At 40.8% G+C, this 9,868-nt stretch overlaps 1 long non-coding RNA gene across 1 annotated transcript; it reads left to right on the top strand.

The window, feature by feature from the left end:
- The first annotated feature begins 4,065 nt into the window (after window positions 1-4,065).
- Window positions 4,066-8,564, top strand: LOC105538141. Its single transcript, XR_001005845.1, has 3 exons — window positions 4,066-4,242; window positions 6,558-6,709; window positions 7,516-8,564. It is a non-coding gene; the product is annotated as an uncharacterized LOC105538141 (long non-coding RNA).
- Window positions 8,565-9,868: the final 1,304 nt, after the last annotated feature.

Here is a 9,868-nt window from a genome sequence, read left to right as displayed (position 1 = left end):
TCAATGTAATAGGTAGAACTATTATGTCTTGTACATAAATTAAGACTTTACATTTTTATACTGCTATTTAGAATGCATATAATGCAAATCCCTGTAGACTATGGTTACTTTGGGTTTCTGCTTTCCTGAAACTGCTACCCTCTGCAGACACACTCTAATACCTAACAGAGCCAGATGCTTTTACTCATATTTGTCCAAAGTCTTGGACTCCCACCCTGAGCCCTAGCCTGGCCCCTCTCAACTTAGTAAAAATCCATGAGGAGACCTTGAAGAGAAAGCCAGAGCTTGTTGGGCAGGAACAGGCTCAGAAGGCTATTTGGCGGTGGTAGACATAGAACAGAGCTTTGAAGGATGGGCTAGGCCAGGGGAGACAGAGAAGGGATAGAGGCTATGGGGGCCAGCCCAGCATGCTTCGGGGCCATTGATTAGGCAGTCTCAGGTATGGGCACAAAGGGTTGGAGTAAAGTTTTAGGGCAAACAATATTTCTGCATTCCCTGCGTCTAGGAGTGTTTCCTTCAGACATCTGTTTTGTCCTCATTAGAAGGGACAGAGATGCTGTTTTCTATATTTTTGCATTGCCGGAGCTCAGCACAGTGGCATATGGCAGGAATGCAATAAAAGTTCATTGAATGATTGAGTGAGTGGGTGAGTGAAAGCATTGCACAGGTTCACAAGATATTTGTGCTACTTAAGTGCTTATTTGTTTTCCAACATTTTATTATGAAAAATTTCAAACCCAGTGAAAAATTAAAATCACGGAGTGATCACACATACATTCTCCACCCAAATTCTAAATTTTACGGCTTATTGTGCAGGCGTTGTCACGTATCTAGCCATCAGTTCAACCATCTACCTATCTATCCATTGTATTTTTTTGATGCATTGCAAAGTTGCGGACACAAATATGCTTTACCTCTACTCATTTTAGCATGCACATCATTAATTAGAGTCCAATATTTGTTGGCATTTCTGTTTTTTCCTTTTTAAAATTAAAAAAAATAATTATGCCCAAACAGACATAATATCAAACTTACTGTCCTAACCATTTTCAAGTGTACAGTTCAGTAGCATTAAAAACATTGCATTGCTGTGCAACCATCACCACCATCCATCTCTGTAACTCTTTCATCTTGCAAAACTGAAGCCCCATATTCATTAAACAGTAACTCCCTCATTCCCCTCTCTTCCTAGCCCCTGGAAACCACCATTTTACTTTTCGTCTCTCACAATTTGACTACTCTACATACTTCATATAAATAGAATAATACAGTGTTTGTCCTTTTGTGACTGGCTTATTTCACTTTGTATGCGCTCCAGGTTCATTCATGTTGTAGCATGCGTCAGAGTTCCCTTCCTTTTTAAAGGCTAAATAATATTCCATTGTATGCATATATTACACTTTGCTTATCCATTCATCTGTCATTGGACACAGAGCTGCTTCCACCTGTTGGCTATTGTGAATAATGCTTCTACGAACAGGGGTGTACAAGTATCTGTTGAAGTCTCTGTTTTTAATTTTTGGGGTATATACTCAGAAGTGGAATTGCTGGATGATATGATAATTCTATTTCTAGTTTTTTGAGGAACTTCCACACTGTTTTCCACAGTGAATGCACCATTTTACATTACTACCAATAATGCACAAGTTTAAATTTTTACACAACTTCCCAACATATTTTTTTTTCATACTAGCCATCCTAACGGATGTCAGGTGCTGTCTTAGTACATTTTTGTGTAACTAGAAAGGAATATCTGAGGGTCTGTTCCATGGTAAGCAGGTCTATCCAAACCTACCCCCAAAGGCCAAGGAAGATGAAAGACCAAAGAAAGAAGCTAACAAATCCAATTTCTTAGAAAAAAATATTTAACAGAGATTTATGAACAGAAGCCATGTCTTGGGCAGCCATAAGACAAGATGGTGGATCCCCACACTGTTACTCCCCAGACCCACGGCTTATATACCATAAGGAATTTGCCTAAGGACAGGGTTTATGGTAAATATGTGAAAATAGATATCTTAGAGGTATTCCCAGAACTGGGGTTAATAAGAAGTCAACATGGCAGATTAGCATCCAAGATGGAGTTGCTTTAGTCTCCACAGACTGGGTAATTTATAAAGAAAAGGGGATTATTGGTTCATGGTTATGAAGGCCGCACAAGAAATATGGTACCAGCATCTGCTTCTGGTGAGAGCTTCAGGCTGCTTCCATTTGTGGCAGAAGGTGAAGAGAGCTCATGTGTACAGAGATCACATGGCCAGAAAGTAGGAAAGAGGGATGGGGGGAGGTGTCAGCCTCTTTTGAACAACAGCTCTCATGGGAACTAATAGAGTGAGAACTCACTCATCCCCATGCCCAGGGAATTAATCTATTTATGAGGAATCTGCCTCCCTGACCCAAACACCTCTCATTAAGCCCTACCACACACTGAGGGTTAAATTTCAACACAACATTTGGAGGGGTCAAATTTCAACATGAGATTTTGAAGGGTCAAGCAAGCCAAACTATAGCTGGTGGTATCTGTGGTGTTGATGTGCATTTCGCTAATGATTAGTGATGTTAAGCACCTTCTTATGTGCCTTTTGACCACTTGTGTGTCTTCTTTGGAGAAATGTCTACTCAAAGTCCTTTGCCTCTTTTTGCCTTTTGAGGTAAAATTTACATAGGATAAAGTGTACAAATCTTAAGTGTGCCATTAGATGGGTTCTGACAAATGCATCTCAAACTGTGTCAAGGTACAGAACATTACCATCACCCCAGACAGTTCCTTCAGATTCCTTCTCAGTAATCCACTCCCTCCACCCTCCGGACACAACCACGATCCTGGTTCTTAAAAGTCTGTCATAGATTAGTTTTGCCTGTTATAGAACTTTAAGTATGTGGATTCATACAGTATGTGCTCTTTTGCATCTGGCTTCTTTCACTCGGCATAATGGTCTTGAGATTCACCCATGTTCATTCCTTTTGATCGCTGAGCAGTATTCTTTTGCATGAATAGGCCAGAGTTTCTTTATTCTTTTGTTGATGGACTGGACTGTTTCCAGTTTGGGGATATAATGAATAAAGCCTTTTAAGAGCTTATGTTTTATTAAAACAAAAGCAAAATGTCATGAGCTTGAAGCCTTGATAAAAATCTCCCACTAAGCCTAATATCCTTTTGGATAGAAAAATAAACAAATCAATAAGTTCTACCCTTTGTGGAGGGCTTATAATGTGCCAGGCTGTCTGCTGAGAGTTTTCCTTCCATGAATCATTCCATTTAATCCTCACACCCCCATTTTCCAGATGAGTAAACAAAGGTTTACAGCAGGACACTGACTTGCCCAAAATCTAATAGCCTGTGTGTGGCAGACCCTATTTTGCCTTTTGAGAAGTGCTGTGAGCTTCAATAGTGATCCCAAGGCCAAGAAAAGATGAGTATGGTGTTTTGCTTTCTCAGTTATCACACTTTATTATGATACTGATGTCATTTTTATTTGCCCTCTGTGATGAGCATTTATTATATTATGGGAAAGGGGAGGGCCAAGGATTGCAACTTTAGAAATAAAGACCATTCCCTTACTAAGAAATCTTTGGAGACAGCAAGGAGCTTTAAAAAAATTAATGGTATATTAAAATTTTTCTATTACAAAATGTTAGAAAATAATAAGAACACCAAAAGATAAGTGCCTGATCAGCCTGTTGTCCAAATGTAAAAGTAGATATAACCAAATTGGAAAGTTTTGGCAGAAAGCTTGTAGAGGAAGGAAGGAAAGATTTACGACTAGTGTTTATCTAGTGTACACGAAGTGCCAGGAAAGCCCCCTGCTGGATAACCTACATATGTTTAACTCATTCCAGCTTCCCAGCAGCTTCAGTAGCCCTTCTTCCCTTCTTTTTAAGGAATGGAACTCCTGGCTTTTAGCTAAACTTGTGGTCTCCCAGAAAAAAGATTTCTTGCAGCTTCCTTGAAGGCTGGGTTTGGCATGTGACTGAATTTGACCAATGGGATGTCAACTGAAGGGTCGTGTACAACTTCCAGGAAGGGAGTGACCTTAAAGGGGCTTGTGCCATTCTTTGCCCCTTCCACCTTCTGGATGAATGAAAGCAGAAGCAGTGGCTGGAGCTAGAGCAGCTATTTAGGACTATGAGATGGAAGAAATTTGGTGACAATAACAGAACAAAAATACAGAAATCCTGGGTACTTGATGACCACGGAGCCGCCATACAAACTCTGGACTGTAATTTCCAGAGATTGCTTATGTGAGAAAGAAATATACTTCCGTTAGGCTACTGTTACTCTGTGTTTTCTGTCAGTTCTGATACAGGAGGCATTGTCATCCCATTTTACAGACGAAGAGACAGAGTCTCAAGTTTCCACAGCTGGTGTGCACTTTAGTTCCTCAAGGACAGTAATGCCCCACCCTTGAGGTTGGTTGATTCACTCAACTCCCAAAGCTGATAATGTTGAGGTGCCAAAAAAAGTGTCCCCTTCAGGTTTCACTCACTGGAGCTCTGTCATGTGCCCACAGATACGGAAACATGCCACTAAAGGTTAGCCCCGGAGGGACTTTAAGTCAGCTTTCAAAGAACAACAGATCTGGTTTCATGACTCTGGGAAAATTACCATCCAAGCCTGTTTCTTCTTCTCTAAAATGGAAAGGATAGTAAAAGTACCTGCGACAAGAGTTGTTGGGAGGACCGAGCAAGAGGATGCACAGCGCCTGGCCCTGACCAAATGAACAATAAGTGGGAGTTTTTATTATTAGTGCCTGGGCTGGGCTGGAATCAGACCCCCTGGTTATTTCTTTTTCCGTATCTTCCTTTCTTCCATTTTGGAGCTTCTCCCCCTCCAGCCCCTGTCCCCAAACAAGATTAAACAAATGTGTCTTTTCTCCTTGCAGACTGTGCTCCCCAGGCCACCCTCAGCTCTGTCCACACAAGTCCCTCCTACGATCAGCTGCACCCTAGGCTCAGCTGGAAAACAAAACATGCCCTGCATGGTTGCCACACTCTAGCCATGGGCCTCAGTTTTCAAGCACCAGGCAGTTTTAGCAAGAAAACTGTTGTTCCTAAAATCAGGACCGCATTTCTTATATTTCCACTGCTGATTCTCAAAAAATGTTGGCACAAACAAACCCAAACCACAAGGCAGCAAAATTAGTCTTCAAAGCCCTCCTGTAAGTTAAACGCCCTCTGAAAGGTACCTGCAGAATCCATATCCAGGTCCCTGTGGGGCTGTCTTCTGGGGGTCTGCTTTGAGCTTTGAGCAGAGGAAGCTCCAGCACAATGCAACTGTCTGGGTGTGATTCTCCAGCCTCGACTGTCTGTCAAATGAATCCTTCTTATCTGGTAATGAATACTGTACAGATTAATGCAGTGGATCCCCACCCATAGACCAGGAGGCTCTTTGGGGGAGACAGAGATGATCTTCAAATCCGTCGATAAGCTTATTGTCCATGGACCAATCTCTTCTGTGTCTCCCACAGGGTTCTACCACTATATTTCAAAGATATATGTGTATATATATGTGTGTGTGTATATATATATAGTCATTGTGATGAATAAAATACTTATTAAAAAGAATTATGTAAGATTAGATAATCAATAGACATGAAATACACCCTACTATCATGCTAGGGTTAACCAACTCCTAGCTTAATGCCATTCAACAAGAACTTCCTAGAAATAGTCCCATAGCTAGTGACCTTCATGTTGGAGCTTCAGACAACAAAAACAAGTCAGGGAATGAATACTTGGAGGCCACCAGAGCATTTGGCCATCTTCAAACCACGTTGAGATGGAAGCTCAGCTTGCGTGCAGTCCAGCTGAGAACTGGACTAAGAACTGAGAAACAGCAACCCAAAGCCTTGTGCCCAGACAGCACAGCATGACCACCTCCTCCACTACCCTAGTGTGGGAAGGAGTGTCAGGACCCACGTGCGTCAAGCACCCAGTGCTCAGCAATCACAACCACAGGCGGCAGGGAGATGAGGCAGAAAGGGTGAGGGAAGTAGCAGTGAGAATGTGTGTGGGCAGGAAAGCTACTAACCCTCTCGTTTCAGCTATAGTTATCTAACTGCAAGCAACAGAAATCCACTCCGGGCAACCTAAGTCAGAAAGAAAGATAAACTGAAGAACCAGAACTCAGAAAGTAAAGAGGGGAGATTGTGGTAGAAGATACTTTGAGGGAGAGATGAATACTTTTCAAACATTTTCTATCTGCCTGTTACTCAATCAAGATTGGGTTCTTTGGGAAGAGGGTATGACTGGCCAGGAGAGAGCAGGATACCATGAGTGGTGGCTTCCTGGCATCTGTTCACCAACACGGGGGAAGAAAGCACGTGCCTCAAAGAAAGCCAGGATGCTGGCACCAGAAAAAGGGGGAAGGATGCTGAGCATGGAGCGGACAGAGATGTCTCTTCTCTCTCGTACTGCATCTTTTCATCTGTAAAATGGGAACAACTGTTGGCTTATGGGAAGTGCCTAATATGTAATAATTTCAAATAATTTTAGCTAAATAATTTTAGCTTACCATCTTAATTTTTGATTCAGTTCTATCTGAATTTTTCCTCCAGAGAATGAAGATACTGTCATTACCTCTGCAAAGAATGCATCCTAGCACGGATCAAAGATCTTGCAAGTCCAACCACACCATTTTACAGTTCTGAACCTCAACTTAGAGAAAGCAGTGGATCTTTATACATTTGACACTTCCCTTCCCTCTAGGGTAATAAAAAATGAGCCTAGTTTTCCATAAGTCCTTTTCTGTAGGTTGGGGCTCTGAAGGAAGTGAACCCCATGGCCAATCCATCTGAAGTGAAGATTAATAGGGCTATTATACTAAAGATGTGGTATTAAAGATCTCCCTCTGGCACCGCGTTCTTTATGGTGCATGGCCAATTGCCCACTGAGGAAGGTATTGCAACTGGAGCAATTGTATTCCAAAAGCATATCATTTTGTTTTTATTCCCACTGACAAGCACATACTCTTTTCTTTAAACAACAACAAAAAAGTGACTATTGGTCAAAGTTACATTTTGCCCGCACATTTTTCAACTTTTGGGATTGTATATTCCAGGCTGGATATGGGCACTAACCAGGCGCTTCCCGATGGATGGGCTTGGCTGTTTTCTCCATGGTTCCTTGGCTCGAATTTTTGCCAACTTACATATTTTTGCTTAGTTTTGACATCTTCTTTCCATCAAACCAGATGTTTCTGTTTCTTTGCAATGTTAGTTTTTCCCCATCAAAAGCATGAAATTTGACCAATTATTTACTGATAGAGTTATTGAAAGATGAAGCTATGGCAAGTTACAAGTTTCAAAATCCATCTCTGGTTAGTTTGAAATAATTGACTATATGATATGGTAGATATCAATTATATGATAGACCTTTCAGGGTTTTTTTAAATGTTAAAAATAAAGTGATAACACTGGCCTTAGCATATTAATGATTTTGGTTTTCATCCTAAGAACAATGGGAAGACATTAATCTTTGGCAGAGGATAAAGTGACCAGATTTGTGTTTCAACAGATCTCTGTAGCTATTGCAAATGGATTGGAGAAGATGAGTGGGAGTGAGAAGAGTGTAACAGAATCAGATAAAAACCTGTCATGTTACTATGAGCAGGAGATGAGGCAGCCTGGACCAAGATGGTGGCAGAGAGAAGAAAATTGTTTGAGAGAATTGATTAAACTAGATGGTTAGCACAGATAGAGTTGAATCAAAAATTAAGATGGTAAGCTAAATAATTTTACACACAAAAAGGCAAAGTTGCATTCATAATTAATCTCTCCTTCAGACTGAATATTACAGCCAAAATATAGCCATTGGTGTTGCAATCACTTCCTTTGGGTTTGTATCCAAGGTCAAGAATGTCAGCATCCAAAGACCCAAATTCTTAATGTTTTTAGTTGATAAAGTTTATTCAAGGTAGACAGCCTGTGTTGAATAACTTAGCCTTCCACAAATTTCAAGAAAAATCCATTCTGCCTCTTCTCCGCCACAGACACACTTTAGTTGAACATTAAGCATATTTATTAAAGAAACATTCTCCTTGTGCATTTTCTCCCAAGATGGATGGTGTTCTTACTCAGAGTTATAAGTGTCAGAATAAAGAATGCCCATGAGGTTGAATTGTATTAAGTGAGATAAACATTCTCAGAAACATGCTTGTGACTTAAAAACAAAACAAAACAAAACAAACAAACAAAAAAACAACAAACCACTTTCCGTACAGGAATTATACTTCGGGGACAGAAACTTTTCTTTATAATTTTTACAGCTGCACACAGATAAAGTATATGAAAAAGGCACAACACATCAATTATGAAAACATGGCTACACTTTAAGAGAACACAGATTTTTTCCAGATCCATCTTAAGTCTCAGGAATTCCAGATCAAGACAGGCATGAATGCTCTTGTTGCTAAAATCACTCTGATTTCCTTCTTGTTAAACACTTTACTTGGCAACATTATAGATTAGCACCAAAAAATTGTTTGTAGGTGAAAAACTGTTTGGAAAAGGGCATCTTATTAGCCACGCTATCTATTTACAAGTAAAAGCCGATTCTGGTTCTCCTGAATGAAAAGAAGACTAATTGGAGGATATCTGGGGCTTACTAACTTGATTTTAGGCTAGAGGGGCAGTCCTAGAACCAGGGAGGTCCTGAAAAGGGCCATGTCACAGTAACTACTCGATCCGAGCTTCTCCTCAGTCTGAGATGTACCATGGCCACTGCTTGCCCCATGTGTACAGGATTCGGAGTCTTCAGGGAAAGTTGGGCGCAAATGGTAGAGTCCTTTTCCCTGGCTGTGTTCCCACCTCCTAAAGCCCCACATAATGGAAAATCCCTCAAGAGGAGGCAGTCACAGAACAAAGTACAGGCCAGGCAGCCTGTAGACGATCAATGTGGTACAAGGCTCCTATCCTCTCTATGGCCACCTCTCAAGTTGTTCTTTCCTAGGTTCCTTATTAAATTTGATAGATTTATCCAAAACTGTTATGAATTCAGATCGTACCAATCTGATATTATAAGAGCTCACACAGGGGAAGGGATGGAGTTTAACAGTAATGTTGACAAAGAAAAAGAAAGTTTTTAACAAAAGGTATCAAGAAAACAGAAGACTGTTTAACTACTTAATTAACTGTTTGGGGACCCTGATGAATTTAATGATAGTCAAACCACCCAAGGAGGTAAGCTACTGAGGCTGAAATTTTGGTGCTCTCTCTCTCTCTCTCTCTCTCTCTCTCTCATAGACAGGGTCTGGCTCTGTCATCCAGGCTGCAGTGCAGTGGCACAATCATGGCTCACTGCAGCCTCCAAATCTTAGGTTCCAGCAATCCTCTGGTCTCAGCCTTCCCAATAGTCGGGACCACAGGTGCATGCCACCATGCCTGGCAATTTTTTTTAATTTTTAATTTTTGCAGACAGGGGCTCACTATGTTGCCCTGGCTGATCTCAAACTTCTAGCCTCAAGTTATCTTTCCACCACAGCCTCGCAAAGTACTGGGATTACAGGCATGAGCCACTTTGCCTGGCCTTTCTTTCTTTGTCAAAATTTAGCCTCTAAGTGGTAGCCCTTAAAATGTATTTCTAAATTGCTTGTGAACAATTAAGTTTGACTTTAAAAAAAAAAAAAGGAAGAAGAAACCGATTATTCAGACCTTGCACTAATTCAGGCTTTCTTTCCTACCAATAAGCACCTTTTAAGACGGTCCCTTGTGTCATTAGCATCTTCATCAATGTTTCAACAGGAAAGACTACTTACGTCTGCACAACATTTTTCAAAATATTTTCGTGTTTATTATCCAGTTTCTAGCACTATAAGGTATACAGGATGGAAACATTATTTCCATTTTATAGACCAGGATCCCACCACCAA

Source organism: Mandrillus leucophaeus, unplaced genomic scaffold (assembly GCF_000951045.1).
Source record: "Mandrillus leucophaeus isolate KB7577 unplaced genomic scaffold, Mleu.le_1.0 Scaffold186, whole genome shotgun sequence".
Lineage (NCBI taxonomy): Eukaryota > Metazoa > Chordata > Mammalia > Primates > Cercopithecidae > Mandrillus > Mandrillus leucophaeus.
This window is presented reverse-complemented; position numbering and strand designations above follow the sequence as displayed.